This window comes from Camelus ferus, chromosome 12 (genome assembly GCF_009834535.1).
Source record: "Camelus ferus isolate YT-003-E chromosome 12, BCGSAC_Cfer_1.0, whole genome shotgun sequence".
Classification (NCBI taxonomy): Eukaryota; Metazoa; Chordata; class Mammalia; order Artiodactyla; family Camelidae; genus Camelus; species Camelus ferus.
Genome location: NC_045707.1, coordinates 56,502,134 through 56,517,050, shown reverse-complemented (window position 1 = coordinate 56,517,050; position 14,917 = coordinate 56,502,134). Strand labels below are relative to the sequence as shown.

Sequence of the window (14,917 nt, the reverse complement as noted above, 5' to 3'; positions counted from 1 at the left end):
TTGTAAAATGAGTTTGAAAATGTTCCTTCCTCTTTAATTTTTTAAGAAGAGTTTGAGAGGGATTGGTATTAATTCTTTAAAAGTTTAGTTCACCAGTGAAGCCATCTGTTTATAGACTTCCGTTTTGGGGGAAGTTTTGTTTTGTTTTTTAACTTGGCATAGCTCTTTTTTATTCTTTTAGGTAGATACATACTATTTTATGATGTAGATTTATCATAGTATGTTAAGCCAAGTTCCCATTTATGAATATTCATTTTGTTTACAAAGCTTTTTGCAACCTCAAACAATGCTGCAATAAGTATCCTGTACATATGTCCTTAAGAATTAGTGCTTTATTTTCCAGTTCTGGAATTACTGAGTCAAAGGATACTGTTTATTTTAACATATGTTGTAAGATTGCTTTCCACAAATGCTATAAAACCTCTTTCCACTGTCAGTATATGAAAGTGCTCTGTTCCCCATAACCTGCATATTCATTTTGGGAGAATCAACATTTAACGATAAAAGGTTTTTCCATCCAAGAGAGTGGTTATCTTGTTTGTCTTTAATAATATCTCTAGTTTTTTTCATATTCTGCTTGTCCATTTCTTGTTAAATCTGTCATAGGTATTTTATAGTTTTTGTTACTCTTATACTGAAACATTTTCCCCATTTCATTCCTAAGTGTTTATTCTAGAATAAAGTCATTGATTTTTAAAATAATTATGTCAATTCTCTTTTCAAACTGTTTTTTAATTCTGTTTCAAATATTTAGTCACTGAATTGCCATTAAGAGATTTTTTAATCACTTCTTTTCATAGCCTCTGGAGGCTGTCGGCAAATTGCATTCCTCATGGCAGTTTTCTCTTGAAGGAAGATGTCGCACTTCCATGGCTGCTGCAGTTACTATTCACTCAACTTTCCTTCCATGGAATGTTTTTAATTTCTGTTTAACTTTCCTCCTTTCTCTACCTTCTTTTTTTGTAATTAATTTGGGGATTTTTTGTTTTGATTTTTGTTTTTTTATTGAAGTATAGTTGATTTATAATGTGTTAGTTTCTTGTATACAATATAATGATTCAGTTATATATATATTTTTCATTATAGGTTATTACAAGTTATTGAGTATAGTTCCCTGGGCTATACAGTAGTTCCTTGTTGTTTATCTTTTTTATATGTAGTAGTGTGTATATGTTAATCCCAAACTCCCAATTTATCCCCCCCCCCCCACCATTTGGTAGCCAAAAGTTTGTTTTCTATATTTGTGAGTCACTTTCTGTTTTGTAAATAAGTTTATTTGTATTGTTTATTTAGACTCCATATATAAATGAACATATGATATTTATCTTTCTCTGTCTGACTTACTTCATTTAATATAATAATCTCTAGGTCCATCCATTTTGCTGCAAATGGCATTATTTCTTTCTTTGTTAAGGCTGAGTAGTATTCCATTGTATATATATGTAGTACATCTTCTTTATCCAGTCATCTGTCAGTGGACATTTAGGTTGCTTCCATGCCTTGGCTATTGTAAATAGTGCTGCTATGAACATTGGGGTGCAGGTATCATTTCAAATTGGAGTTTTCTCCATATATATGGCCAGGAGTAGGATTGCTGGATCAGATGATAAGTCTATTTTTAATTTTTTAAGGACTCTCCATACTGTTTTCCATAATTGCTACACCAAATTACATTCCCACCAACAGTGAGAAGAGTTCCCTTTTCTCCACACCTTCTCCAACATTTATTGTTTGTGTAATTTTTAATGATGGATATTCTGACCAGGGTGAGTTGATAACCTCATTGTAGTTTTGATTTGCATTTCTCTGATAATCAACTTTATTGAGCATCTTTTCTTGTGCCTATAAGCCGCCTGTATGTCTTTAGGGAGAAATGGCTATTTAGAACTGACCATTTTTTGATTGGGTTGTTTGCCTAAGCAAATCCATACAAGAAGGATCAAAAATGTGTGAAAATGAATGTCTTCTCATAAGAGATTTTAGATGCTATAACACTAGACCGGTCTCACATTTAAATGAGTACTTAGGCTCCTGAAGTGTGGGGCTCAAGGAGAAAATAGAACTTAATATGTATTTAGTATAATGATGAGGGAGACCCAGCAATTTGATGACTTAAGTTATAACCGTTAAATTTTGCAAGGAAGAGGTAGTAATAGCTTGTATTATTCCCAAATGTTTACTCCCACTTCCTGTAGGAAGGAAATTATTAATCTCATCATAAAACTTTCCATAAGACTCGCAGTGCCTCCAGTGGAAGATTTTTTTTTAAACAACTGAGATCATGGGATAGTTTGCTATAGCAGCAGGTTAAAGTAGACGCTGTGCCTGACACATCACTCATCATGCACAAACAGGTAGCCTATGCATATTGTTCCTAGGAATGATAATGGTATGATGCCATAATTCACATTCTAATGTGAGAATTTCCCTTATTATGTTTAGAGTCATAACCATGTCCCAGACTTGTAGTATAAAGTAACTAGGATCCTAGTGAGACTAAATTGTGGGGGTAGAAGTTTCCCTATTCTACTCTCTTGCACTCAAATAACTGAGGCTTTCCTAATGGCTTTGGCAATATAATTTTGTCTGGAATAACTTCTGTTGAATGGGGAGTGGTTACTTTTCTAAATTCAATAGGCTTGGGAGCAGAGCTATACTTATGTGTGTTCCACAAAGTATTTGGACTTTAAAAAAGTGAGGCACTTAGAGACTTGGCATTCAATTAATTAACTTCTGAATTCCCCCAGGGTGCAGCTGTTCAACAAAGTCCTAATCACCCCAAACACAGGAAATTCCCTCCAGCTGAGATGCAAAAGAGACAGAGACTTGGATAAACTTTGAATTTTAATTTCTTTGAAATTTAACAACCAGGAACAAGTATATTTGATATTAAACTTCAATTTCATTGTATTTTTGTTTGTACGTTTAACCTGTAAGAGGACTTAATTTCTTTGAATGTCAATTTCTCCCTTAATGATCCATAATATGAAGGGGTTCATGTTGAAATCTGGGGCATCTCTATGCTGACTCTTCATTATTTGCATATCTTAATATTGTAATTTGATGTTATCATGAACTCCTGATAGGCTATGTTGGAACAATCTGGAAAGAGAAATAGATAAGGAAATGAATTTTCAGTGTTATACCAGTGTGACCTAAATGTTAATTTAATATTAATTTTTTTGTCCAATTTCAGAGCCTTGTAGCAACAAAATTGTACCGCCCATTGCTAGTCTAAGAAAAATACCCAAAGAAGCAGTGGTTTATATAGAGGAAGTGGTCTCATGAAGGTAGAAACAGTACTGTCTTGTAGGCTAATGACTTCTTCCCTGCAAAGGAAATAGCCACAACACTGGCAATCCACAGGCTTATTAGTTAAACCCAGTAGACTAAGAGAACAAGAGCAGTTAGATGTTAGGGGAGTTGAACTCTTCCTCACACTCTTGATATTTCTTTATATGTAGCAAGAGCTCCACTATTGCTATATTTCTTCACTCATCCCACTCCCTCAGGATGATCTGTGTATGAGTTGGGTGAAAAGAAATTGGGCACGTTTCACCCAGCCTTTTGCTGTCTTTTCTCTCTACAGAAAGAATGTATTCTACTCTGCTGCCCTCTGTACGTTGTATTCAGGACTAGGTGGGAATGAGTTTTAGTTTTGTTGAAACAGCCAATGTTGAGGTAACAAAATCTCAGTGACTTCATATGTCAAAGTCATCTTGGATCAGCAGTTCTCCAGAGCTACTCACTTCCAAGCAGTGACTCAGATCTAGTCAGTTTACATCTTGTCATACTATTTGAGCATATGAATTTCTGGTGATGTTGCTAAGGTAAAGGCAAAGCATTGCACAGCAGATTTTAAAAGCTTTAACCTGGGAATGACATCTAGAACTAGTCACATTGGTCAGTTTAACTGCAGGGGAGCTGGTGAATATTGAAAGCATGTGAAGATTTGGTAAGCATCTGGTGTCTCTGCCACAGTAGATTTATAATAATCTGGTGAACACTGTTAGTAAACTCGTTTGCCCATAAGCATTAAGCCACATTTACTTACATCCAGTTTATCAGTAATGAAGGTGATTTTTTCGTACCCCCTGTCTGCCCCGTTTGTCTTGTTTTTCAGTTATTTCAAAATCTAGGGTGGGTAAAGGTGTGATTTTTATTGCCACCCTCAGTGTCCTCAACAATGAGTACTAAGTAACTAGTAAAGATAATACAGGATCTTAGAACAAAGAAAGATTTTGAAAATCAGACAAAAGATTTGGGGTATAGGTAGGACTTCGGATTTGAAAAATAAATGAGATTTAGAGTTTCAAAGTAGAGTTATAAACATTTTTAGTATCTCTCTTCTCCTAAGTAAAATCAGCAAACTGTTCAGCAAAAACAGGTTTTCTGACACTGTACCTTCTTAATGAAATATAGACAAAAGAGATATGAAAAAGTCAGTGAACTAATCCAGAGGTTCTGACAGTCTTGAAATGTTAAGTCATGAAATGTAAGGTTCCTTGCTTCCCAGTAATGCAAAACCATTATTTTTCTTGATGGTTTAACAAGGATGTGCTGAATGTATTCCAGATCCATGCAAATACAGACATATTCCATTGAACAATGTGACAGTGAAGAGGCCTTGAATGAGATCCAGCGTGCCATTATGTGCTAACAACACTTTAAGATATGCAATCTAATCCATTGTAAGGCTTCTTCTTCTAAGTCCTTTTGCTTGCAAGTGCACAAAGAAAACTGAACTTTGTCAGTTACTTTGAATGTCATGTTCTGCATTCACTGCCATGGTAGTAATCACAGATTTTTCCGTGAATCTTGGTCAATGCCAAGATATCTTCTTTGAAAATTGTTATCAGATAATTACCTCAGTCCACTTGGCTGTTGTGAATTTATGTCAGGTATTTTTAATCATAAGTTCAAGCCTACAAGATTCCAAATTTGGTATTTTTTACCCTTGTAAACATTAATCTGATGTTTATTGGGGGAAAATCAATGACTTTTTTCTTCAGTGATTGATTCTCATCTAAACAAGAAGCTATAATATACTGAAATTCAATAATGACATTAAATTTCAATTTATGTATTACCCAAAAGTGAATTCCTTGACTAAATGTTTATCACATAATGATTTCCTTCATAATAAGCAGAAATAAGTTCAAAAAGAGAGATAAATTTTCTTGTATAAGCAGGCAATGTTTAGGGTGATTTTTGTCCTATAAATAATTTGTATGAAGGTTACATATGTATAAAATACATGCTACTGTTTTACACGACAGATTCAATATTACATTTTTAAAAATTACCCCAGATCTTAGTGCTGTGTCTGTCCTGCATTAATCCTCATTCAAATCTTTTAAGTATATATTAAAATTATTATTGTTATAATTTCTTCATTAAAGAAGATCTTTGTATTGGTCAAATAGCAAGTGACAGAAAACCAGTTTAAACTAGCATAAATAAAAGGAGAGAAGAGAAAGAAAAGAAAAAGGAAGGAGAGAAAGAAGAGAGGGAGAAAGAGAGGGAAGGAAGGAAGAAGGAAAGAAAAGAGAGAGTAGAAAATTAATGGCTCAGTAACTAAATGATCTAGGGGTAGATAATGCTTCCTTCAGGCATAAATGGATTTAGGTGTTCAAATGTTATCAGATCTCTCTCTCTTTCTCTCTCTCTCTTTTTCTCTCCTTCCCTCAGCCCCTTTTCTCCTTGCTCTGCTTGGAAAATGGATACTAGTGGTGCAACACCTAATTTATCTTTAAAGTTTGAATCTCAGTTTAAGAAAAATAAAGTCCAGAAATAAAATAAGTCCACAGGAAACTCTGGATGGTCCATTTTAGGTCATATGTTCAAACTAACTCATTAGTGAAACAAGAAGAATGGAATAATCTGATTATGTAGGGTTGGCATCATAGACCCACCTCTGTTACCAGATTTAACAGAGAAGTGAGAGTGAAAAAAAACATGGTTAATAAGCTAAAAATAATATGTAACATCACTGCTTTATTTAGTGATAGGCACATTCTTTGGTATAATTTCAAGGGCTAATAGAAAGCCTAACTCATGAGCACTATTATTATCCCTCTTTTACAGGTGAGGAAACAGAGAGCAGAAGGACTGAGAAAGTGACAGAGCAATGAGGAGCAAAGCCAAGACACAATTCAGGTAGTCTGACCTTACAATACTACCATTGAATAAATGAGGTGGACAGATTTTATATATATATATATGTATGTGTGTGTGTGTGTGTGTGTGTGTGTGTATATATATATATATATATATATATATATATGAGTTTGTAGGAGGATGTGAAATATATTATGATGTAGGACCTCTGGTTTGATGCAATGCTATATGGGATCCTGTGCCAGAAATCAAATACTACCTAAACTCTCAGATAGTGATATTGGTTGAGGCTCTGCAGGTAGGAAAGGCAAATCATACTCAGAAAATGTATTAATTCCTGCCAGAACAAATTGCTGGCCTTTCCAAGAAGAGGCCTCATGTAAAATGGTGCCTTATTATAGGCTCAAGTTTGGACTCTGCTGCTGGAAATTTGGACATTCATTAGTGAAATCGGACCTCAGTGGGCTCAAACATAGCCTCCAATATTGCCAAAGTGGCTTTTTTATTCATGCACTCACAGTATAGCACTAGAGTTAACCAGCAACACAGGCTGCCTCATAGCAGCTGGCTAGGTTATTTTGTCTACTTGGCTTAGTCTACTTGTTTAGTGCCTCATCCGTGGTCGATGCTCTCTTGCACAGAAAATACATGACACAAAAATCTTTATACTTTCTTCCCACTCCCATATATCCATAAATATGCCTCTACCCCAGTCCTTTTTTGTTCCTTATCTTCCTATCTGTCTCCCTCAGGTCGGCCATTTGTCACTGCCTGTGAGTCTACATGTATTCTTACCTTGAGGCACGCACATGTACTGTGCAAAGCTCCACCTACTGAGAGGATTTTCTTTTGACTGTGGCCTTTCAATGCCACTCCTAAACAAGACTGTTGTGCTTGCTATCCACTTTTTCCTTACCCCCAGATGCCAAGCCAACTCAGCTCAGGAACTTTTCTTCTCTATCAGCTGCTTATAAGGGATCTCCTAAATAGCTATAGTTATTAGCTGAGGAAAGGGATCAGACAGCAGTGGGAGATGATGTGGGGATCCAGGCCATCTGCTCATGCAGTTGGCTTGTGCCATTGGGTCCTGCTCATGTTCAGTCTGGATTTAGCGCTTTCACCTTATGAAATTAGTACCATTCTTGCCTGACCTTATGACTTTGTGGATCTCTTAGGTCTCATGGTAGATAGTTCTGGATAAATGGCCATTTCATTTCTTATGGTTAGGCACTCTATCTTTATCAGGGACAAATGCACTTCAGAAACTACCTTTCAAAAGGCACATAATTATCTACTGCATATGCCATGACCTTCTTCCAGAACTCCAGGAATAGTTTGTGATTTTACAACTGCGGCTTCCCATAGACTCAACAGAACATCTTTTCCCAATCCAGTTCCCTTAATATCATAGGACCTGAATGTTACAAGTGTTTTTACTGTTTTATTTTTTTTTCTGCATTGGTCCCTCTTGTTTAGGTTTTTAGTGTCACGCATTGTATTTGAAAAATAGTTGGTAGAAAAAATTTGTATCCTAAAGTTATCTTCTTCCAGAGAGAATTAAAGTATACTACTTCTAGTCTCCTAGGGGCACAGTCACACTGGGATCACCCAAACCCAATTTCAGAGATTAAGATCATTCAAAGCTAAGCTGCAATTCCCTGGAAGGATCTCTTTGCTTCCACTTTATCCTTACTTCTATGGCGCAGCCCTTAGAAGTTCTAATGTGTATATAGGTGAGTTCAGGACTCTAACATCTTTTTCCATATCTCTGTATGTCTGTTAAAAGCTCCACTAAGCACCTCTAGTGCCTGGTAAACAGTATATACTCAATATGTTTATTTGTTAAGTGAGTAAATGTGTGAATGACTGAATAATGAGCAATTAAGTACTAATAGTGATAACTATAATTGATAAGAATCACTGACCAAAAAAGACAACACTTGGTCAAAATGTGTTTGTGTGTGTGTGTGTGTGTGTGTGTGTGTGTGTGTGTGCACAGGTGTGCATGTATGTATGTGAGAGAATTGCAATAATTGCATCAGTTTTCTCTGGGAATATTCACATTTTGAATAACTCCTGTTTAACCCTTACCACACCCAAAGACACAAGGCTCTCCCACCATAAAACACGCACACATTTCACTAAGAGATCTTAATAGTAAAAGAGTGAAAATAATACTCACTGAAATATTTGTATAATTATCTATCAATGTTGACTTTATCCATTCCATATATTCATTACAACCACAAATGCATACACATGCTGAGAACAAAACTATTAATATATACTCGATTGGAGGGTTTTATATATATTAAGTTTAAATTTGATGACTTAATGGAAATAACCTGGACTGTGAGTATGAGTGTGGTCAACCTCCACTTTGTTGCTGCAGAGTTCTAGGACTGAAGTCCGGTCACTTTATCTTCTAAACTTGTTTCCTAATCTATAAGATGAGAATGTTTGACTAGGTGACTTTTTATATATCTTCTAGTTCTCAGATGCTTTGATTTTTATCAAATTATATATTTCGACCCTGGCAACTTCTTACTGTAACAGTAGAAAATCAACTAATTATGAGTAACCCCTAGGTTGGTGGGATTTGTAATCCTAGTTATTTTGCAACTCAAGGACAAAATGACACTTGCATAAATCAAAAGTCACAAAGGTGATTTTATTTTCCAAAATGCTACAGTATCATGAAAGAAAAGCATACATACGCCTTCCAGGTTAAAAAAAAAAAACTGGAATGTTTTCCTGGTTTATCTTTAGTTGAAATTCTTTGGTTATTTCAGGTAGAAACTTTCTGAATTCAAATAACTTAAAGTGTAACTACTATGTGGGCAATGATATTTGTTAGAGACATATTAAAGAAACTGAATATAATTTCTTTGATGTATCAAAGATTAATTTACAGTGAACTTTTAAAAATAAGATTAAGGTAGTCTATATTATGTTCAGAGAATGAATAAAAATCACGTAATACTCTACTGGAAGATTAACTTGAATGATTTGTGAGTGTTTAAGTGATGATTATATTCATATAGATTGTCATTTGCCACATTACTCATTCAGTTAAGACTATAATTCAACTTTTTATTCTGGTTACAAGGAATTCTGTACAATAACTAATTGAACCCAAGACCAAATTTGTGTATTAGGAAGAAAAACCACCCTAACATTTGATTTTTGCATTGATTACATTATAAGCAGGAGGAAAGAAGCAAAATAGACGTGCCTACATTACTTGTGTCTCCTGTCAATAAGTAATTGCCAGGAGGTGGGGGTATAGCTCAGTGGTAGATTGCATGCTTAGCATGCACAAGGTCATGAGTTCAATCCCCAGTACCTCCAGTGAAATAAATATAAATTACCTCCCCCTACAAAAATAAAAATAAAATAAATAAATAATTGCCCTTGAACATTCTTTGTTCTTAATTTAACTCAGACATCTTGACTAGCTAACTACCCAAAATCTCCATCAAACAAAACACCAAGAAAATACCCTCACAGGAGGAAAGAAATTATGTTTTTAGATCTGTTTAAATTTCTATGAAATTTAAAATTTAATTTATTCATTCACTCATTTATGCATAAAGTTTATTTAAAACTGTAGCAAAAATTGCTATATGCTCACCCATTTCCTCCTCCTCCTGGATATATGACTATGTCATATCGCCAAGACTCCCTTGCGTTTAGGTATGACCGTATGACTGAGTTCTGGTGAACGGAACATGGACAGAAGTAATAGCCTCCTCTCCTGGGCTTAGAAAATTAAAAAGTTCTCCCGTATGATCCCTTTTTAGGGTCTCTACCTTAGGACCCACTAGAGAGAAATATGAAGACCTTGAGGAGTTAGGAGCCCAGAAAGACCACATAGAAGCTCACACGGATGGAAATACTAACAGTGATCTAGGACTTGAATGAGAAATAAAGTTCTGGTGTACTAAGACAGCGATGTCAGGGTCTATTTGTTAAGTCAGCTATGTTTTACCGTACCTCGTAGAAGAACTTTTCCTCCAGCTGTGAAGAAATAGTGAGGTCTAGGGAAAGAGAACTATAAGAGTTTTTCGTATTTATTCATCCAAAAAAAAAAAAGAATTTAACAGTTTTGATTTGAAAGAATGGAAGGACTGAAAAATTTTAATCATGGCCCTCTCATGACCTTAGCCCCCGATTTTTCTTCCTCTCCCCTTTTGCTAAACTTAAGTTGCCCAACTCATAGCTGCTAAACCACAAGAATAATTTCTCATTCCTCCTAGAACCATATTTGACCATATGTTCCAGAAATTAGCAGAACTTTGGCTGACCCCTTTGACTATAAGTCTATGAAAACTTTCTGCCTTTCTTTCCCAAAATAGAACATGCCTTTGAAAGAGTTCTCACATTCTAACATTCTGAACAAAGACTTATAACTGATGTTCGTGACTTTCTTCCACACTGTTACATCCTTGTGCTATACCAGAAGTAAAATAATAAGTAAGAATTAGTAACTTCCCTCAGGAAGCTTACCATCTATTGGGGGATGCAAACAAGACTGTATAATATGATTGCTCCTACACTCAGGTTACTTATAAATTATTACAGAATCATAAATGAGTGAGAAATTCATTACCCTGGGGCCCTCTGCCAAAACTATACTGAGAAAATGAGTCCTGAGGAGGGGAAGGTCTTTCACAGAGAAGAAACTGTGCAAAATAGCAAACAGCCACAAAAAATGAAATTGTTTCAAAGGCAGCTCAAAATTAGTGGCTCAAAAATCTTCATTTCAGTAGGTGGCACTCAGAACTGTACAAACCAGAGATCAGTCAGTCATCTTTAACTCTCTCTTGTCCTCACTGCCCACTACAACATGCTGTCCACTACAAAACACACCTCAGATGTATCTACTTAGCTGCACATCTCCTGACACCATCATAGTCCAAGCTATCATCATCTCTTACCCAGATTATTTTAATAAACCTACTGCTGACCTAATTTAATAGCATCTTTCTCCTCTACCCATCCTTCCTGCCTCACGATTAATGATCTGTTCAAGAAACAAAAGGATTTCTTCAAAGTGCCCATAGGGGCGTGTCACACCTCCTTTGAATCCTTTGATGCTTTTCTGTTACATTTAGCTTAAAGATTAAAATCCTTAAAATGAATTACAAAGTTGTATACAATCTAAACTTTCCGTAACTGCCAAGAATCATCTCAAACATGATCCCATCCCCACATCCCAGCTCTCTAAGTTATAACAATATTAGATTCATTTCATATCTTTGAACAGGACAAGGTATCCTCCTACCCCAGGACTTTCACAGGTGCTGTTTCCTCTGCTTTTAACAGTCTCCACTGCACCATCACCATTTAACTAGTTCCTGAATGTCTTTTAGACAATGTGCACTGAAGTGAAGGGTGGGTGCTATGAGAACAGTCTGCCCCAGGTACAGGCAATAAGGGGTGCATTATTTATAGATAATTTAAAAATAACAAAAAAAACTGTCTAAAAGTTGGCCTACTTTTTATTAAAACTGCTCTGACAATTATAAACAACTTAAGTAATAAAATACTTCTCTCCATCAGTGAAGACCACTCCCCAGCAATTCATGCTACTCTTGGTATGTATGCTTTCAGGTCGTAGTATCCAGGCTACTTTCTCCAAAAAGTCTTTTATGATCCTATAGACCAGCTTCACTGGCATGATTCTCTGCCATTAGAACTTTCTGGGGTGATGAAAACATTCTATATCTGTGTTGTCCATTTGAAGTAGCCACTGGCCACATGTGGCTCTTGAACGCTTGAAATATGGTCATGCATCTCAGAACCAAAATCTTTAATTGTATTTAATTTTAATTTAGATTTAAAGAGCTGGCTATGGTATAAGACAATACAGCTTTAGATTGAGTTAAATATTGTTGCTAAATGCTCCGTTATTTCTTTATGTTCTCCTTTGAAAAGACTCACTAAACTTAAATTCAACATTCAACAGATATTTCTTGAGCCTCTATTGCATCCATGTCACTGTTGTAGATGCTCACATGGAACACACATTCTCAGGATTTATCTGTTTGAGACATCTTCCCTTCAAAACCCTAAGCTCCATGAGGGCAGATACTGTCTTTCTTGTTTACAGCTGTCTTTTGCAACATAATTTATGCCAGTGTCTGCCATCTGTCAGATCACAGATGACATACAATAATTATTGATTCACCCATTTGTTGTATAAGTACTTCCATGTGCCCATGCTGTGGTATGAGGAAATGTCAGAAAACCAGGCCAGTTAGGTGTGTTGTGAAAATATTAAAAAATCTTTATCCTTGGGTAACTATCAAAGGTTTTTAAGCAGAAGAATAATGGGACAGATTTTAAAAGATGTTCTTGGCAATAATGAGATAATAACTAATGAGGGGCAAGGCCTCAGTTGTTTTTTTTTCTTGAATTACTATGAGACTAAAAGACATACTTGTTTTTTTGAGTCAGAAATTTTGATAGTCTTAGATCCATAGAATAAGACTTCACACTTCATGCATTTTCTAAAGCCTAAATCAACTCACGTCAGCTCTCAAAATTCCAATGGCTTCTAAGAACCCTGAGAATAATACCCAATAAAATCTATGATAGAAGGTTCACACAGCCAATTCCTGTCACCTCTCTGACTTCACTTTCTTTGTCTCAACCTTTTGCAAAATGTACTCCAGCCAAGCAGAAATCATAGCTCATCCTTAAAACTGTGAGCATATTTCAGCCCCAGGGCCACAATACTTCTGTTTCTTCCTCCAGGAATGCTCCTCCTCATTGATATTACTTAGGATACAGTTTCAACTGCTGTAACGAAGACCCACACTTAATATCTTAAGCAAAACAGGTATTTAAATTATACGTCATGTCTATGTCCATGTAGAAAGTTCAGGGTAAGCATGCAACTCCACAATTGACAGGTACCCATATTGCCCCACCATCTTTGTACAGGTTCCATCCACCTGTCTAGAGTGACACTCCAGTTTACACCATCATAACTGCTTCCAGCAGCAGGAAGGGAAGAAGAGCATGGGGAAGGCACACACTTCCATTTTAGCACATGACACAGTAATTGGACATATTTTTTCCATTCACAACAGTGCTCTGTCCTTTGTCACATGGTACATTTAGCAACAAAGAGGACAACAAATAAAATCTCCAACTAGGGTGATGAAGCATTTGACTACCTAAAATTCTACTACTGTGCAGTTAGGTAAAAAAGGATATTGGGAGCTAATTAGTAATCTCTTTCATAGTCCATGTTTTGGTAATCTAAATATCCATGTGCACTCTGCTTTCAGAAGACAAATTACACTTGCCTCATTCCCGGGAGATAACTCCCCAAATCCAATACATTTAGTGCATCCATCACAAAGTCTAGCCCCTCTGGTTTATTAATTTTTTCCACCACACCTGGAGGTGGCTCCACAGAGTCTAATGAGGAATATTTTAAAGATCACCTACCTATATTTCTCAGCCAGATAATTAATATACAGTGGTGGAGTTATAACAGGATGGCAATAAAGAAAGCACCCATTTGGAAAAGGGAGCATGGAAAATACCAAGAGTTACTGGTCCACAGTGGTTATCAATTCCTCCTTTTCAGAAATTGCAGACTCCATATCTAGCTATGATGGAGTCATCACCTGGAAAGCTCATTTAGCATCTTCTACTTTGTGAAATTTCCTTATCACTGTCTTCCATGGCCCCTGGCTTTGCATTTAGAAGATTCTTCTTTGTTTATTATCTTTCAAGGTCACCTATGAAATGTGCTTAGGAGCGTGTATCTATTATATTGTTCAAAAGAAAATATGTAGACATCAATGAATTACTTACTAAGAATAAAGCCTAGAATAGAGAAAACTCATGAGTCATTTTGATAAATTAGAAGATATTTAAAAGAAAGTATAGAAGGAGAAAATAAGGATACAGACTGAAATTTAGGAAATAGAAGACAAAAATTTAGAAAGGATAAATTAAAATCAAGGCTTTCTTATTTTTATTTTTTAGAAGACCAATGAAATACTATATCAACCAAGTGGTATAAAAATGAGAAAGCAAAAAAAAAAAAGGATGAAAACAAAAAAGAAAACACAACCACAGACGAAGAGATACAATCGTAAGTAAATATTATATATAAATATATAGCAACAAATTTCAAATTCAAATGGATTATTTTATAAAAAACTACACATGTATACGTGTGTGTATGTGTGTATACAGTAAGTAATTGGATTTGCTAAATCAGACTGGCTTTGGGTTTGATATGTATATATATACACACACACACATACAAACTGCTACCCAAGATGACAGTGTCCTGTCTAAAATGCACTCAACTCTATGCCCCTTCCCTGCTTTATTTTCCTTCATTATACTTGTCATTGCCAGATACTGTGTTATACATGTATTAGTTTTTCTATTTATTATCTTTCCATACATATAAATTGAAGTTATCCAGATACTGTGTTATACATGTATTAGTTTTTCTATTTATTATCTTTCCATACATATAAATTGAAGTTATCTAAATTTCATCTGTCTTGCTTTTTTTAGTGATTAGGAGAGTGCCTAACATAGAGTAGGCATACAATGAAATACTTATTAAATCAATAAAAACATATCCTTTGTGTTTCCTCATGCATTTAAAAAATTATGTCCTATCTCACCAATTGACACTCCATAGACAATAGTTCATGTGCAATTTCAAAGCCTTGATTCTACAAAAACAACCTTCAAATTGTGACATGAAAGAAAATTAGGGATAGATTTCTTCAGTTCCCAAAGAGAGGTTAAA

At 35.4% G+C, this 14,917-nt stretch overlaps 1 long non-coding RNA gene across 1 annotated transcript in view; it reads left to right on the top strand.

Moving 5' to 3' along the window:
* LOC116667789 overlaps positions 1–14,917 on the top strand; it is a 325,717-nt gene that overhangs the window by 253,849 nt on the left and 56,951 nt on the right. The window contains exons 2-3 of the long non-coding RNA XR_004324865.1: positions 6,088–6,159; positions 14,131–14,239. This is a non-coding gene — a long non-coding RNA (uncharacterized LOC116667789). The remainder of the gene's footprint in view (positions 1–6,087; positions 6,160–14,130; positions 14,240–14,917) is intronic.